Source organism: Pleurodeles waltl, chromosome 7 (genome assembly GCF_031143425.1).
Source record: "Pleurodeles waltl isolate 20211129_DDA chromosome 7, aPleWal1.hap1.20221129, whole genome shotgun sequence".
Lineage (NCBI taxonomy): Eukaryota > Metazoa > Chordata > Amphibia > Caudata > Salamandridae > Pleurodeles > Pleurodeles waltl.
The window spans coordinates 799,467,697-799,485,931 of record NC_090446.1 but is presented as its reverse complement, the minus strand read 5'-3'; the positions used below and the strand labels follow the sequence as shown (position 1 = coordinate 799,485,931).

Below are 18,235 nucleotides of genomic sequence, written 5' to 3'. Positions count from 1 at the left end.
GCCTGCAGCACTGATTGTGCCACCCACATGAGTAGCCATGTAAACATGTCTCAGACCTGCCACTTCAGTGTCTGTATGTGCAGTTTTGCACAGCCAATTCAACTGGCAAGTGTGCCTACTTGCCAGACCCATACCTTCCCTTTTTGTACATGTAAGGCACCCCTAAGGTAGGCCCTAGGTAGCCCTGTTGGCAGGGTGCAGTTTATTTAAGAGGTAGGGCATGCCTTGGTAGTGAAATACTGGCAAATTTGTTTTTCACTATTGCAAGGCCTATCTCTCCAATAGGTTAACATGGGGACGGCCTTTAAATATATTTTTAGTGCAGTTTCCCATTGGGAGCAGATAGAGATAAGGAGGTTGGGGCCTCTAAACTCACAATTTAAAAATGCATTGTGAGGTAACACTGTTTTTTAGATTGTCAGTTTGAAAATACCACTTTTAAAAAGTGGGCATTTTCTTGCTTAACAATTCTGTGCCTCTGCCAGCTTGTGGAATCCACGTCTGGGTCAGACTGACAGTTGGGCTGTTAATAAATTACCTCTAGACAGTTACACAAAGGAAGTTGGGGTGTAGCCTGCATATCCTGATGAGTCTCCTGGATAAGATTGGGGAGGGAGGAGCTGACAGTTACACCTGAAAGGGCTGTGCCTGTCCTCACACAATGCAGTCTCCAACCTCCTGGTGTGTGTCTGGGGCCAGTTCCGGGCAAGGCAGGATCTTATGAACAACAGAGACTTTCCTTTGAAGTTTGCCTACTTCACAGGCAGAAAGGGGTATAAGTAGTGGACCCAAACCCCCAGTCTTTTAGATTACTTCTAGATCAAAGGGAATTTCTGCCAAGAAGAGCTTGATGCGTAAAGCGGACCCGCCACTCTTCCTGTTGCTTTGCTTTGCTGGCCTACACTTGCTGCTTCTGCCTGAAGAGGGAACGGGCTGGAATTTACTTTCTAAAATTCTGCTTGTGAAGTTTCTCCAAGGGCTTTGACTAAGCTTGCCCCCTATCCTAAAGTCTCAAGGGCATCAAAGACTTCATCTGCCAGTGCCTCGACTCTTCTGCTGGTAGTCTTGACTTGGTAAGTGGTGCCAAATCCTGTCTCTGGGCCCTTAGAAGTGGAAGCTGGTAACCTGTGGGGGAAAATTCACTCACAGCTGTGCATGTCTGAAAAATCGACACACAGCCCATCCCTCAGCTGAAAATTTGCCGCTACGCCTACCTCGCGGCTTAGAAACCACACAGCACCTGTTCTCCAAGCAGACTCTTCTCACAACGCTTTGGAATTTTCCATGCACGGATCCTTGTCATCAACATTCCCACATGAACCCAAGACTGCCCACCCAGAATCGATGCATGGCCTCTCTTGCAAGAAAAGTATCAAAGCACAGCCTCCAATGCGAATAAAGAATCAACACACAGCCTCACTCTTGAGTAAGGAACCAACACATCGCTTGCTTTTCTGATGCACCATTGCCCTTGCGGCCTTATTTTTGATACGTACCAGGTACTTTTTGTACTAAAACAACACATCCATTGATTTTTATAGATTAAGACTCTTTAATTTAAAAAATCATAACTTTGCTTGTGTATGTTGGATTTTTGTCGTTCTGATCTTGTTTGATTTAGTTAAATATTGGCTGTTTTTCTGTTGTGTCACATTTGTGGTGTTTTCTTCCTTGAGCAGGACACTGTGGGGACTATGCCGAGCCCCTTCCTCAGCTTTAAAAACATTCCCCAAATCCATTAGGGTTTGGAGTGACCACAGGGCAGGGTTTGCCCATTATATTAGCCACAGCTCTGGGGGTGGGCACAGAGAGCTCTGACCAGGGCAATAAAGGTTATGCCATGATGGATTTAGGGAAAGAGTGGAACCGTTGTATAGTATACAGTACAACACACAGGAACTGCTTCAAAGGTGCATAGGGTCACCCCAGGAACATTTATCACATTGGTTAGAGAGTGGACAGGAGGGCCCACTCCTACATGCTGGCACTGGGCACAAATGTGGCATTATCAGTGCCCTCCTTAGATTACTCCTGCATCTGTGAGAAATCAAAATGGCTGCCATGCAGCCTGAGGTAGGTAGGGAGTACAATCTTCCCTGTTAAAAAATGGATTCTTAAATATCTGATGGCATCAAAGTTACCCAGTAGCCAGACATTAGAAGGAAATGAATTCTCAAAATCTTTTTTTAAACTGAGTACATCATGTATTGTGCCAATGAGATTTTTTTATTATTATCTCTAAACTATGATATAGGTCTTATTTAGACTATTTATTATTTGATTTTCACAATTTATATATTTATTTTTTGGGGTCGTTTCACTATGCTTATGCTTGTGTTGTTCCTGTTTGTTTTTAAATGTGGTGCTGCACATCACATGGTATAGGCTGTGAGGAAGATCTTTGTAAGATTGAAATGCATTGGCATTAAAATTCTGTCTGCATCTATAACAAACTTTGGAGTGCGGTCTTTTAGTAACTGTGACAAGCGGCACTTTTGTTTGTTCATATTTACGGCTACCGGTTGCCGTGACTCGCACCGACCCCATGATGGTGGATGAGGCCGGGAGATACCGGAACACACACACACACACACCCACACACACACACACACACATATATATACATATATATTCACTGAAAAACACAAATGTTTTAGGGACATTATAGTTAGGAAATAGAATTAAAAAACATAGAAATTCACTTAAAAAACCAAAGGTTACTGCAACTATTAAATTGATATTATAAATTTTTGCCCTGGGACCCCATCCCCTAGGGTCAGGCCATCAATCCTCGGTACCCCACAGGGCACCCAGTGTGCATTGGGGATGGCAGGGAGCCTGAAGGCCCCTTTGTGCCCAACTGGCTCCCGGCCTTCTGCGGGAGCAGGCTGTGCTTTTGCGCAGAGGGAACTGAAATGATACAGCTCCCTGTCTGCAAAACCTATTGTTTCCTGTGTTTTCCTATCTGTGGGCAGGGAAACAGAGGAAACCTCTTTCGCAGCAAGTGAGAGCTGTTTGACAACTCTCACTTGCTGCAAGCAGAATGTTTACTCTGACTTGGAAGCAGCTGTCAAAGCATCTGGCAAGTCAGAGCAAATAGCTATGTCCCAGGGGTGGGCACCCCAGGGCCTGGCAGAGCCAGCCCGATGGGGGGGTGATGGTCCCCAGGGTCATTATTGCCTCCACAAGGGGGGCACGGGCCCCCTTCAACATTCAATTTCACCCCAGGGAGGTGGTGGTCCCCAGGGCAAGGGTTCTTCAACAAACCCCCCTTTTATTCAAATTGAGCCTCATGGATGTGACAGTCCCTGGGGCTACAGTGGAGTCAGGCACCCCCTGCCTTAACTACTATCTTTGCCCCAAGGGAGGTGACAGTCCCCGGAGCTGCAGGAAGGTCGGGTGCCCCACTGCATTTAATTCTACGTGAGCCTCTGGGAGGTGGCAGTCCCTGGGGCTTGGGGGTCCACAGAAACCCCCCTACTTCGAATACCACATTTTGCCCTCGGGAAGTGGTGGACCCCAGGGCAATAATAAGCCCAAGAGGGGTGCACCATCTGCCACCCTCCTTATTATTTTTTATGCACCCGGGGGCTTTAAAAAACAAGGGGGACTGTGCTTACCAGGAATGTGTGGCGACATCGCAAATTTGCTGTGACAATTTCTTTTTTTTAAAGTGTATTTTTTGCTCTGGCGGGGTCCCTCTTGGACCCCATCACCAGAGCTAAGGGGACAGGGTGACCCTATCCTGGACCCTTTTCTTTTTGTTTCACTGTTTTTTTGGGACTCAGCTGAAGCCAAGTACCAAAATGGCTGCCAACACTTCCTGGTTGAAGTGTTGGCAGCCAAGCAGAGCTGTGCATTTCCCTGCACAAGCTTGTCATTATTTGCCAAGGGTTTGCCACCTAAGATATACAAATGTATTTTCCCTTTAATATCTCATAAACTACTGAATAGACTTACACCAAATAACCAAAAGCACAATCTGTGTACCGAAAGCTAGCTTTTTGCCAAATTTGGTGTAATTCTGTCCAGCAGTTGAGGCTGTAGTCATGTACAAAGCTCCTATGGGAACTAACATGGGAAATGCACGTTTTTTTTACTTCCCCTGTTTTTCTTAGCTCTCGCAGATGGATCATCCCAAAACGTTCGGTACACAACAAGAATCACCGGGGACATATTTTTTCGGACAATTTCGTAAAAATTCGGCAAACAGTACCAAAGATATAGGCAAGTCAAAAATGCTTTTTTCTATGGAAACTATAACTACCTACTGAAGACCATGTTATATATATATATATATATATATATATATATATATATATATAACTATAACAAATATATCTATAAATATATATATATATTTATTTTATAGATATATCCGTTATAGTTATTTCAAGAGACTATAACTCGTGGCATAAGATATTAAAAAACTCATGCCCTCACCATGCACAGTTGTCTCATCAATAATTTACTGCAAACCTTACTGTGATATTATCAATGTTGTCATTGAAGATGTCATGAGTGATGTAATATCTGGGGTAATTAGCAGTGCATGGCAAAAGCACGAATTATAGGTACCTTAGGGCACAAGTCATAGTTACTTGAGATAATTCTAACTATAAAAGCAGAATTTCGATGGTTCTTTGCTTGTAAAATCTGAACCTAACTATAACGTCCCTGTAACCTTTGCTTTTTAGTGAATTTTTTTTTATTTTTTATTTTTTATTCTATTTCCTAACTATAACATCCATGTAACCTTTGTTTTTTTCTGTGAATTTCTAGGGTGTTTTTTTTAAACATTAAGTAAGATGGCCATACCAATCCACATTGATGGTGGGGGGATTGGATGCAGGACTTGGCCTGGCATTGTGCTGCCCCCACCCAAGCTTCCTGCTACTGACCCACTCCTCCTTGCCATCCATTGTCCAAGCTCATGGCCCTGGTCTCTCATTAGAGTCCTGTGTGGCTGTTGTTCTGTCACTGAACTGTTAGCTTGCTGTCCCATCCACCTTCTCTCTACTCCCTGTTGTTTAAGTCCTAAACTAGCCCCCTCCCTCTTGCCCTCCATTTCGCTTGATGTCGTTGTCCACTCCTCCTGCCCTTCATTGCTCTATTCCATGCCCTATTATTGCCCTGTTGCTGAGCCTCTATGCTTAGCTTGGTGCCCTTACCCTCCTTCCGTTATCCTCTGATGTCGGTGTGCATACCCCTGCTTCCTCCTTTTTTCCCACCATGTTTCATGGACCTCCCACTGCCCCTCCTATCTACTCTAAGTGTTCTATTGAGCTGCTACTGCCATTGCCCCTCCCACCTGCCTAGCATGGTCAGATGACTGCTGCCTGTCCCTGTCACCTCTACACTGCCTGTCTGCGTTTCATGCCCCTACATCCTCCCTCTAGTACTCCATGGTCCAGTTTGCTGCCACTCACTTCTGCCCTCTATGCTCTGTTGTCCTGCAACTCTTCCTCCTGGCTTTGCTGCATGGTCTGTTGTGAAGTCCCTTCCCATGCCCTCTATCGTCTGTGTCCAGCCTCTATCCCTCCCTTCAATCCTCCATGGTCCTTTGTGCATGAACATGCTCGCTCCCTCTTGGCCACATTGGCCATTGTGCTGCCATTACCCCTCCCCCTTGCCATGCATGGTCTTCTGTGCTGCCACAGCCCCTCTTGCCTCTCCTGTGTGGTCAGCTTGCTGTCCCTGACCCCATCCCAACTTCCATCTTTTGTCTATGTGTTTGCCATTATGGTCTCACAGTCACCCTTGCAAGGTGTGTAGTGCTTCCAGTGCCCATCCAGCCTGCCCTCTATGGTCTGCTTGCTCCTTCTGCCTGGTCCCTTGCCCCCTGCCCTTTGTTTTTCGGTGCAGGCCCCTATCCCTCCTGCCTTTTCTGGGCTGTTGTTGTGCCCCTGCCCCTTCCCTCCAGCCCTTCATAGTCCGTTATGCTGCAACTGTCCCTCCTGTCTGTCTGTTATTGTCAGCTTCCTGCCTTTGCCTCTTTCCCCTCTGCTCTCTGGTGTACATGTGTGTGGACCTGTCCCCTCCCTATTTTTTTCCATGGTCTGTTGTACTGCACTGCTGTCCTGCTCGCCCTGTGTGGTGTATTGTTCTGCTGTAACCCCTGATGCCTATCAGTAAGGTCAGTTAGGTGTCCCTGCCCTTCTCCTTTCATTCCCTCTGTTATCCAACTCCATGTCTCTATTCCAATCGTCCTGTCCTCCGTGATCCAGTGTACCATATTTGTGAACATTTTGAACTTGGTAATAGGGAGATTTTGAAAAAAACCTGAGGAATTGAGTTCCCTATTGAATTACATTACAAAAGATGAGGTTTTAGGCAGGAGACAGATATAAATAGCCCTTTTGGGTTTGAAAACATTGGGAGTCTCCTGCTTGAATCAGGTCTTTGGGCATGTTTGGTTGTACTGCCATTGCCTCTTCCTGCTGTCCTCAATGGTCTGTTATATTGTCATGGCTTCTCATGCATATCATGCATAGTTGGTTTGATGCCCCTGCCCTACTTTCCCCTGCCCTCCATTGGGCTGCCAATGCCCCTCCCGCCTGCCCAGCATGGTTAAATTGTTGCCTCTGCACCCTCCTCCCTGACCTCAATTATCTTAGTCTTTGCCCCTGACCTCTGCCTCCCAAAGTATTCTAAGAACAACTAGAATGCTAACATTCTGCATTTATTACACAAATATGGAATGACTGAAGTCACATTGATGTGATCAAAACAGTAACACTTAAAGCATTTCCTTTAGAAATTATAAAAAATTAGAGGTTCTTATTTCCATAGAAATTATGGATAGGTAGCTAAAAATCTAAATTGAGGAAATTTTGTCTGAGTACTCAAATAGTTACAAATCACTTTAAAATTATTTGCTATCTTTATGTTGTCTTTTTTATCGATTTGATCACTTGATTATATGCTTCACTTAGGGGAGGAATGCGGCGTTAGGACCAGATCTGCAGACTGCAACTGGGGAACCATGTTTTGAATTTCGTCTTCAGCTAGCTCCAACATCCTCTGATTCTGGGCAAATCATTTAAGCGCCTGATGCATAAAACCAAAATGAATGCGTCTTTGTCTAATGTAGCTGATACTCATGTAAAGCACTCCAGTACTTTTGGGTCAAGCCTGTGCTATATAAAAATGCAAGGAAACAAAGTAATTAAGGTGCTCATTATGACATTGACAGTAAATTCTGAATACCGCTGCAGTGATGGCTGCCAAAATACCACCGAGGAGGCGAAGATCCGTCTGCCAGATTATGACACACACACCAAACTGACAGAAACCAATCACAACCACAGATCTACCAATCTCAACGAACACGATAAACTGTCAGAACTAGCACCTATACTGTTACGCCACCAAAACAACTCCCTCCAAATAATGACTCACGAATCACCGCTGCGGACATTCAACGGCAGTAAACCATTGGCGGTGCACATCGCCACGGATGAAATGGCCACCCAAAACCAAAACAAGAAAACATTGGCCAGAACAAAAAACTCACACCTGACACAAATACACCCACCAACAGTACCATAAATCCCTGCACATTACCCACAAACCTTTGCAAACACAAGAAGACCGCTACTACCCATACATCTGTCACGCACCACACCACACACCCAACAACGTTGCTCAACACACTCTGCACAACACACACACCACACAACACTCATGTCCCCACAAAGCTACCCCCGTTTCACTGATGATGAGTTGCAGGTGAGGTTGGAGGAAATAGCCGGGGCAGAGCCACAGCTGTTTGGAACACAGGCACAGCATATCTCCATTGCCCGGAAACTATGACAGAGGATCGTGGACAGGGTGAATGCCATGGGACAACATCCACGCACAAGGGACAACATTTGGAAGAGGTGGAATGACCTACGGGGGAAGGTGCATTCCACTGCAACAACACACCAGCTTGCCATCAGGAGGACTGGCGGTAGACCCCACACCTCCTCCCCCACAGCTGACAGCATAGGAGGAGCAAGTCTTGGTAATACTGCATCCTGAGAGCCTCACTTTAGTAGCCGGAGGACTGGACACTGGTGAGTCACCATTACCAACCTCCCACCACCCCATACCTGCATGCCTTCTCACCCCCACTCCATCCCACACAGTGTACCACCCTAATTACCACAACTAAATTTCTATTGGTAGGTGCCATACACTCTACAACCACCTCTCTCCCAGATCTGCATGCACACCCAAAACCAATGCATGGAGAGCATGTAGAACTACCAATCCCACAATCCATCACCACACACTACCAAAGGTGGGAGGACAACACCAATATCATTGGGAAAGGTAAAAATGTGCAATTTGTGACAGACAATTACCCTAACAAATCACTGACATCCCCACAGGTGCCCTGTCCAGAGTCAGCGACAAGGAGGTTCCCAGGCAACCCAGTCCCCAACCAGAAGATCCCCTCAGTGATAACAGCAACTCTGGAGATCTGGATGAACTCCCTGGCCTATTTGGGACCACTGGTCAGTTGGCTACCAGATCCCACAGCCAGTCCACCACAGCCCACCCCCCTCAGACTCAAACACCACAGCAGCCAGCCAACACCACCAAACCTCTCTCCCCAGGACACGTCAATCAGTAGTGTGCCCACCTGTACAGAGACCCGAGTCGACACCACACAGGCAAGTCGATGAACGTCCTGGGGTCAGTGGGAGTGGGCACACCGTTCACAGGTCACAGGTACAGGGGCCAGAGACAGACAGAGGACATCTGTGTGCCAGGGGAGGACAGGCCCAGGGAACCGACTGCCTAGGAGGCACTCACAAATGTCCTGGGGGCATACCAGCAATCGAACGGACAGGATGGGTAATGTTTTAAACATCATGCAGGAGCGCCAGAGACCGCAGGCGGAACACCACCAGGAGACCATGCAACAATCGCAGTCCTTGAATACAACCATGGCCTTCATTGCTGGGGTGCTGAGGGACATGCCAAACATTATGCGGGAGTATACAGCACACCAGCGGGCTCCTAACACTTGCCAGTGTACTGACAAGCCCTCCGCATCTGTTGCAGCTAGTGGACAGGAGGCCCCGACAGAGGATTCACAGGCTAGCTTCACCCTCCCCCTGCAGAAGGTGAACTACCTGCAAACGTTCCCTCTGACCCTGACAGACACCAGAGACAGTTGCTAAGACCAAGATCACTGTCAGAAAATGAGGCCCTCAAGAATGTCCCCCTTGTGTTCCACTGAGTCACCTTGTTCACTTTGGACTGCCATTGCTCCTCTTCCTATGGCCCCCTGAACACTGGACCTGTGCTACAAACAGACTTGCCCGCTACACTGGACTGTTCCCAACCATCACCCCACTCAATTGTACTTCCCATTGTTTTTGTAAAAGTCAAATAAACACCCTTGAAAACAACTTGAGTAATAGTGCTTTATCTGATAAAAATGTGCAATGTGTTGAACTGTATTGAACTGCATTATCCTGTGCAAATGTCCTTTCATGTGTCAATCCATCCATCAAATGTGTCTCAGCAGTCTGTAGTCATGACATCAGTATACTGATGTAACCACACCAACATCTGCAATAAGGGAAGGCATAGGTGACAGTCAATTGTGATGCTAACATAGTGACTGGCACATCACTACAGCTACACAGCACTTTACTAAAATGGAGACATGTATAGATCAACAGTCTTACCTGAGTGTCATTGAAAATGCTGCTAAATGATATCTGTCCTGTTGCCCATATCCTCCTCCTCTTCCTCACTGTCCTCAGTGTCCACTACTGCCACAGGTGCATTGTTGCCCCCCTCCTCTGCAGATAAGCCACATGGTGTCTGAGGACCAAATTGTGCAGCATGCAGCAGACTACTGCAATCTTGCAGACTTTCTTAGGGGAGTAGCATAGGGATCCATCTGTCAAATGGAGGCACCTGAACCTGCCTTTCAGGAAACTGAAAGTGTGTTCCACAAACCTCCTGGTATGCCCATGAGCATCATTGTACCAATTTTCAGCCCCTGTTCACTAATTCCTAACAGTGGTCAAGAGCCAGGACAGGTTTGGGTAGCCAGAGTCACCTGGAAGAAGTGAGGGATACACATTAGCCATGCACAATGGCATGGGGTATGACTCCAGTAGGCATACACTGCCATACATTGGGTGGGGACTCAAACTCACCTAGGAGCCGCACTCTGTGCCTATGTAGTCGTGCCATCACCTGTGGGGCGCTGCTATTCCTCAAGACATAGGCATCATGCACAGATCCAGGATACTTTGCAGCGACGTGGGAGATGTATGGTCAGCAAGGCACACAATCTGGACATTGAGAGAGTGAAAACTCTTCCTATTCCTGTACACCTGTTCATTTGCCCTGGGAGGGACTAAGGCAATATGGGTCCTGTCAATGGCCCCAATCACATGTGGTATGTGTCCCATTGCGTAGAATCCAGTCTTCACAGTGGGCAATACTTCACTGGGGGAATGAGATGTAGCTGCACATGTGTTTGAGCATGGCAGCCAAAACCCTTCCAAGCACAATCAAGAACATTGGCTGTGACATTCTTGCAGCCAAGACACAGTCACCTGAAATGTACCAGTTGCCAGGAAATGGAGCACTGACAGTACCTGCACAAGAGGGGGAATTACTGTGGTGCAACAGAGAGCAGATAGCAGATCAGGCTCCAATTGTGCACACAGCTCCTTGATTGAGGCCCTGTCCAGACGATAGGTGAGTCTGATGTGCCGATCCACAAGGGGTCTGTACACAGGTGTTTGCCTCATCCTCCTCCTATTCCTCCACAGTGGTTGGTATCTCAGTGAGCCAAAAGTGAAATGGGAGTGACAACAGGACCTATGGACATACAACATCCTAGTACACAGAGCACATATGTATGTAGGACACTAGAATTGCCTAGGTGTGTACACTCGACAATAATGACACACATATAAATTCCAAACATGAGTAGTAGCAGTGGGAAATGGCAACTGCCTGTCCTGTATGCAAGGACAGGAAGAAGTGACCTCACTCCACCGGCGTTAGGCATCATGGCGGACAGTGGTCTGCACGCCGTGGAATTCCCCATTGGCCAACATGGGGCTCTATGGAGTACAGGAACCAATGATGATCAACGTTGGTGGTGACGGTATTCACAGCCGTGGACGTGACTGCCATTTTCTTTCTACCACTTCACTTGATTCCTGACTTTCCACTGGATGACATCTCCACTGCATGTGCTGCCATGACATGTGTCTGGAACCTGCCATGGCCCGTGCTACAAGAAAAAGGGCCCCATCTTTCACATCGGAGGAGTTGGAGAGGCTCGTGGATCGGGCCCTACCCCTGTATGGGTAGTTGTATGGGCCTCCAGATGTATGTGTGTGCTAGCAGTGTGTCATTTGGGGGTATGGCTACAGGCAATGTGAATGCAGAGGTACGAGTCATGTGTGTGCTTGATTAGGGGCAAATGCAGTATGTGAGCCATTTGTTTGACAGGCTGGATTGTCTGGCTCATGGTGTCCCTCTGTCTGTGTTTCCTCTGCAGGTTGGCGCCCATCAGAAGAAGGGGTTGTGGCGTGCCATGGCCACGGACGTCTGGACCCTGGGGGTCCATAGCAGCGAGCACCCACTGCAGGAAACGGTGGGAGGACCTGAGGCACTGGGCCCGGAAGACTGCAGAGGCCCAGCTGGGGATGGCCTCCCAACGAGAAGGGGTGCCCATCGGCACCTGACCTACTTAATGGCCCGGATACTGGTGGTGGCAAATCCTGAGTTGGATGGGCGCTTGAGGGCAACATAACAGCTGCAAGGGGGTGAGTACAGCGTGTGTGGTATTCACTTTTTTGTTGCCTGCCATAGTATTTGGGTGCAAGGTTCTAATCAGTGGATGTCCCAATATGCCTGTTAGGCCATTCCTGCGTGGTCCTCCATAGCTATGTAGGGTGGTATCCATTTTTGGTATTGCAAGGTAGGTAGCATGCCATGTAAGACAGGACGTAATTGGTCCCAGTAGGTGTGCAGATGGTAGAGTTTCGGTTCCATCTGCTGTAGTACCTAGGCAATAGTTTGTCACTCTGGCCCAGTCTGCGTACTGTAAGTCTCAGGGTGTGATTATGATGTGTATGCCATCTGTGCTGTTGGTGCTGTGATTGACCCTGTGGTCCCTTTCTTCCCGTCTCCTTTTGTCATTCTGTCCTTGTGTGCATTAGCATCATCTGGTAAAGGAGGAGGGGCACCAGAAAGTGAGGGAGATGCAGCCCATGGGACCCAGGAGGCAGAGTTCACCGACAGCGAGGGGACCAGTGGACGGAGGGCGAGGAGAGCACCACAGGGGAGATTGGAGCTGATACAACTGACTCAGATTCCTCCTCCAATTGACGCTCCCTGGTAGTGGCGGACCCCTTTGGGTCCACCCCAGGTACAAGATCTTCCATCACCCACCGTACCAGCACCACCCTCCCAGTAGCCCTCCACTCAGTTGCCTGTGCCCACTCACCCAGGAGGATGGGCATCTCCTTCGTCCCAGGCACCTCAGGCCCTGCCCCAGTCAGCCGTGCTACCCTCAGTGAGGAGGCTATTGACCTCCTGAGATCCATCTCTGAAGGGCAGTCAAACATAGTGAATGCCATTGAGGGGCTGGCATCACAGATGCAGCAATGCAATGCCTACCTAGTGGGCATTCGCAGTGGCTTAGCAGCCATACATAGATAGTTTTAGGCTCTGGCCTCCTCTCTGACGGCAGCCAGTGTCCCTGTTTCTTCCGTCCCGCCTTCAACTACCTTTTACCAGTCCCGGTCTCCTCTCCCCCAACCTATCCCATGCACACATTCTGACAAGCATGCACCCAAAACAAGACAGTATTCACACTGACAATCACAGGCATTACCCTTCAGTCCACAAGCACACACACAGCCAACAGACAGATGCACACACAACAACAGCCACTGGCTCCTCCTCTCTCACAGTCATATCAGCACTCATACCTGCATGCAATGCACTGCATCAACAGTCCCAGATCCTGCCACCTGTGCAGCCTTGCCCACAGTCACCACAACAGCAGACCCACAGACATGCACCCCATACACCACATGCGCAATCACCATCACCATCACCACCTTGTGCAGCACAACCACCTCACTTGCAGATACCACCTCAACATACATCCACATATCCTGTTTGTCCTCCCCACACTGTCTGCCCCCCCTACAAAGGCACATAAACTCTCCCACTTAGGCACCCAACAGCCATCCACCTCACACATGCACACACTGTTCATGCACCTGCACCCAAGTCCAGCACACCTCCTTCTCCTACAACCACTCCCAGTACCTCCACTCCCATTCCTCCTCCCATACCACGCCCCACTGCTCCTAAAAAGCTTTTCCTTTCCCACCTTGACCTCTTTCCCTCCCCACTATAGGAGGCTGGCCTGGTTTGTAGTGGGAACCAAAGGTACTTATACCTTATACCAGGTCCAGTTATTCCTTATTAGTGAAATGTAGTCAGTGTCTAGAAGCCAGGCTGTCTAGAGGTAGCTGTAGGCAGAGCAGCCAAGGCTGAACTAGGAGATACGCAAAGCTCTTGCAATACCACTGTAGTCACAGAGTACTCACACACATGAAAGACAATACTCAGTGTTACAAAAATTAAGGTACTTTATTTTGGTGACACAATGTCAAAAATACCTTAGAGACTATACTCCCTTAGGAAGTATTATAGACAATATATACACTAGTAACCGAAAACAGGTAAGTAAATAGTCAGACAATAGTGCAAACAGTGAAAATCACAATAGGTTGCAATTAGCATAGGGGGAACACAAGCCATATACTAAAATAGTGGAATGCGAAAGGCGGTTTCCCACCTAGACATGTGTAGTGTGTAGAGGGGCCTGGGAGTGGACGAAAACACCAAAGGAAAATAATTGATCCCACCCCAGAGCCCAGGAAAACAAGAGTAAATCACAGTAAGTTTCCTAAACCACACTGGAAGATGTGACAGAAAATTACGTAAGAACCAGAAGAGAAAGCAAGACACAAATGATGGATTCCTAGAACTGAGGACCTGTAGAAGAAGGGGACCAAGTCCAAGAAGTACTGGAGAGTCCAGGGAGAACAGGAGCCCCTGCTAACCTGGATGAAGGTGCAAAAGAAGAACCACTGGCGAGAAGACAAAGGCAGTATTGCATCAAAGAAGACAGATGGTATGACCCATGCCAGATGGATGAATGCATTCTAGTTTGCATTGCTGAATTATGCCAACAAGCCTTGGCACATGTAAAGATTGTGGTTAGCAGAAAATGGCACTGCCCAGGACCAGGAGGGACCTGGTGGCCTCTACGAAGGAGGGGGACACAGAGAGGACTCTCAGCAACTGAGAGAGCCCCCAGAAGACCAGGCAGCATGCACAGGAGTCCCACAGCACTTGGACAAAGAAGGTGAAAATGGAGGCCAACGTAGCATGACACAAAGGATTTCCACGCCACCGGAGAACCACTCAGGAAGTTGTGCATCACAGGAAGGAGTGCTGGAGGCTTAAGCTGTGCTATGCACAAAGAACGTCTTGGAAGGCCGCACACAAGCCTTGGCAACTGTAAGTCACATGGTGCAAGGGTGTACTGTCTTGCGTTGGGAAGCAAGATCTTACCTCCACCAAAGTTGGACAGTTAGACCGCAGGACTGTCAGACTCACTTTGTTCCAAAGTGTTGCTGGATCCATGCCTGTCTTCTAGAGAGGGGACCCAAGCCACCAGTTGTCATTGCAGAAAGGTGCCTGCTGAAGCAGGGAAGTGACTCCGTCACTACATGGGAGATTCCTTCAGTTCTTCTGTTGCAGGTGAAGACAGGCAGTCCTCGGAGGATGCACGACCTGGAAACTGTTGCAGTTGCTGGCAGGAGCTGACGTTACAAGGTTGCAGAAGTTGTCTTTGCTTTGTTGTAGTTTTGTAGAGTTCCTGGAGCGGTCTGTGGTTGTTCTGATGGTAGAAGATGAAGCAAAGAATGCAGAGGATTCCTGCTGGAGTTTTGCAATCCGAATCTGAAGAAACACCCAGAGGAGAGACCATAAATAACCCTGAGATGGGGACTGGTCACTTAACCAGGTAAGCACCTATCAGGAGGGGTCTCTGACGTCGCCTGCTGGCACTGGCCACTCAGATGCTCCGAGAGTGCCCCACCACCTTGGAATCCAAGATGGCAAAACCCAGGGACACTCTGGATGAGCTCTGGGCACCACCCCTGGCGTGGTGATGGACAGCGGATTGGTCCCTCCCCTATCCTTTGTCCTGTTTCATTGCAGAGCAGGGACTGGCGGTCCCTGAACCGGTGTAGACTGGATTATGCAAGCAGGGCACCGTCTGTGCCCTTCAAAGCATTTCCAGAGGCTTGGGAGGATTACCCCCTATGCCTGTAACACCTATCTCCAAAGGGAGAGGGTGTAATATCCCTCTCCTAAAGGAACTGGTTTATTCTGCCTTCTTAGGATTGAACTGCTCAAGTCCTAGGAGGACAGAAGCCTGTCTGTGAGCTGACAGCAGATGTCGCTGCCTGGAAAACCTAAGAAGGCTGATATGGCAGTAGTGGGGTTCCATAGTAGAGCCCCCAGAGTGCATGGCATTGTACAACCACTACTGGAATCAGTATTGTGGTACAATTTCCAGTTGTTAGACACCTTACGTGGCCATATTCGGGGTTACCATTGTGAAGCTGGACATAAGTATTGACCAAAGTCCAGTAACGCGTAAAATGGCATCCTCGCACTCACGAAGTCCTTGAAAATGGGCCTGGATGACATGGGGGCACCTCTGCTAGAGCAGGGGTGCCCTCACACACAGGTACTTTGCACCCAGCCTTCAGGGTTCGAAGACCTGATATATAGGTGACTTACAAGTGACCTGGTATAGTGAAAATGGCTGTGATAGGGTGCATGCACTATTTCACACAGGCTGCAATGACAGTCCTGTAGAAGCCTTTGCATGGGTGCCCTATGGGTGGCAAAAGAAATGCTGCAGCCCATAGGGATCCCCTGGAACCCCAATGCCCTGGGTACCTAGGTACCATATACTAGGGACTTATAAGGGGGGGTTGGGTATGCCAACTTGGAGTGAAATAGTAAGTTATCAGTATGCAGTGACAAATTAGGAAACAGAGAGAGCATGAGCACCTGGGTCCTGATTAGCAGGACTTCAGTGACAATTTAGAAAACAGGTAAAACACACAGACAATCATGCCATAAACCATAAGCACTGGGGTCCTGGCCAGTAGGATCCCAGTAACACAGTCAAAAACACACTGAAAAAAGGGCAGAAATTGGGGGTAACAAGCCAAAAAAGAGGGTACTTTCCTACACCCACCCATCCCCATCCTGCCTGTAAGAGAAAAGTCCCAGATCCCCAGCCCAGTACCTCCAGCTCCAAATCAACTTCTGTTCCTTCCCATAAGAGCACTCCTGCCACTAAGGTGCAAAATAGTGGAACTCCGTCCCCCGGTCCCAAGGACACTCCTCTGCCACAAAACAGAAGGGCAAAGACACGCCCCCTCCCAAAACCAAGGAGCCTCCTCCCGTGAAGAACCTCCCTACCCTGTAAATTACAACAGCAACTCTGCTATCTAGTATACAAAAAAAGCACCATAGTTCTGTAATACAAATAACATAAAAGCTCAACCTTTATTATATGTCAAAATAAGACCCAACCACCAATATGTCATATATATTAGCACTCATATTTATAAGTAACAACACAACATACACCACCCACATTCAAGACAACTTATAAACAACAAACTGGATCAAAAACAAACATATAATAACGCAACAAACAAATAATATTTTCAATATAATAACATATATATTCCCGAAAATACAATATAATTCACATAAAAGTATATCAAGATGAATGACTTTGCTTACATGTGGCAATTATATCTATATTCACCAACTAAATCATGTATATTTAGTGTCACCAGTCTTTAATCAATCTCCAAAATGTGTCTCCAAATCTCGACGACTGGCAACTCCTCCGTGAGGTGGCGTAGTCCTTTAACAGACAAACAGTTTTTGTTTCTTGAACCAGAATGAAGTCACAATGTTAAATTTTCATAAGTCAAACAAAATACAAGTACAACTTCGGTACTGCTCGCCAACGCTCGTTTCGGTGGATCCAAATATGTTAGTGATTTCACAGCCACCTTCCTCAGGGCAAAAATACAATAAGCACCAAAGACAAAATGATGCATCTAAATAAAGAGATAGAAAGAATATTTCAAACAAGTTATATCAATGTCTATGTAACTTCTGTGTTGTTCATCTTTAATGATACTACTTTCCCAAGAAATTGTAACCAATAAAAAAAGCCAATGGAAGTGAATACTAATATCTTCAACACCAAAGAAAAAAACAAATTGAAAAGAGCTGTGAAACAATATATCCAATGTTTTAAGAGACACATAGCTTCTGATATGTGTCCTTAAGAAGATATTCCCGCTAAGCAATAATACGCAAAAACAGCTACTCTGTGCTTCTTCTGTAACATATCGATGTAAATACCACAGCCCAGTTTGCTAACTAAAACCTGCCGCCTATTCAAAAATTAATCAGCTTAATATTCAAAAAGCTGAGCAGAGACAGGGGAATAGTACAGAATCGTACTAGATGACTAAGATTGGCACTACCGGTGAAAACACATTTCTTATCTTACGTTGTGGGCGATAAAAATGCACATCCTCTCGGCATTAATATATTCCGTCCGGTTTGAAACGTACCCCCGGTTCAAACCCGGAAGCACCTTTTTCATATCCGTCACTGCAGGACTCATTAGCAAACATAGATGATGGACTACTCAGAGCAAATAGATCCCAGTTGCCTCAAAAATGTGGCGGCCAACTTAGCCAGAGTGGGCATTGTGGAGTTAATAGTTTGGTTATTCATAATATAAACTGGCTCATAGTCTATTCAATTATAGCACGTGCCATTTAAAACATACTAGGCACAACATAATGACTCCATAGCTTCATACTGAAAAATACTAAGGGAATGGAACGTAGAGAGAAACTGCTTGTAAATCGAGGTCAGCATGTTTTTTCATAATAGCTGCCTTCCTAACAGATGGTATGTAACGCATAAATCTAAAAAAGATCACAAATCTGGTGTCATTTGTACAAATTGGCTAGAATTCCAGCCAAAATAGCAAAAACGACTTAAGACATACTAGGCAAAACACGCTAGCTCTATAACATTATATGAAACAATA

The 18,235-nt window shown here is 47.0% G+C and overlaps 1 long non-coding RNA gene across 1 annotated transcript; it reads right to left on the bottom strand.

Moving 5' to 3' along the window:
• Positions 1–16,812: 16,812 nt before the first annotated feature.
• On the bottom strand, positions 16,813–17,764 carry LOC138247326 (uncharacterized). Its single transcript, XR_011194440.1, has 2 exons — positions 17,684–17,764; positions 16,813–17,222 (listed from the first exon to the last, which is right to left on the bottom strand). It is a non-coding gene; the product is annotated as an uncharacterized lncRNA (long non-coding RNA).
• Between the last annotated feature and the right edge of the window lie 471 nt (positions 17,765–18,235).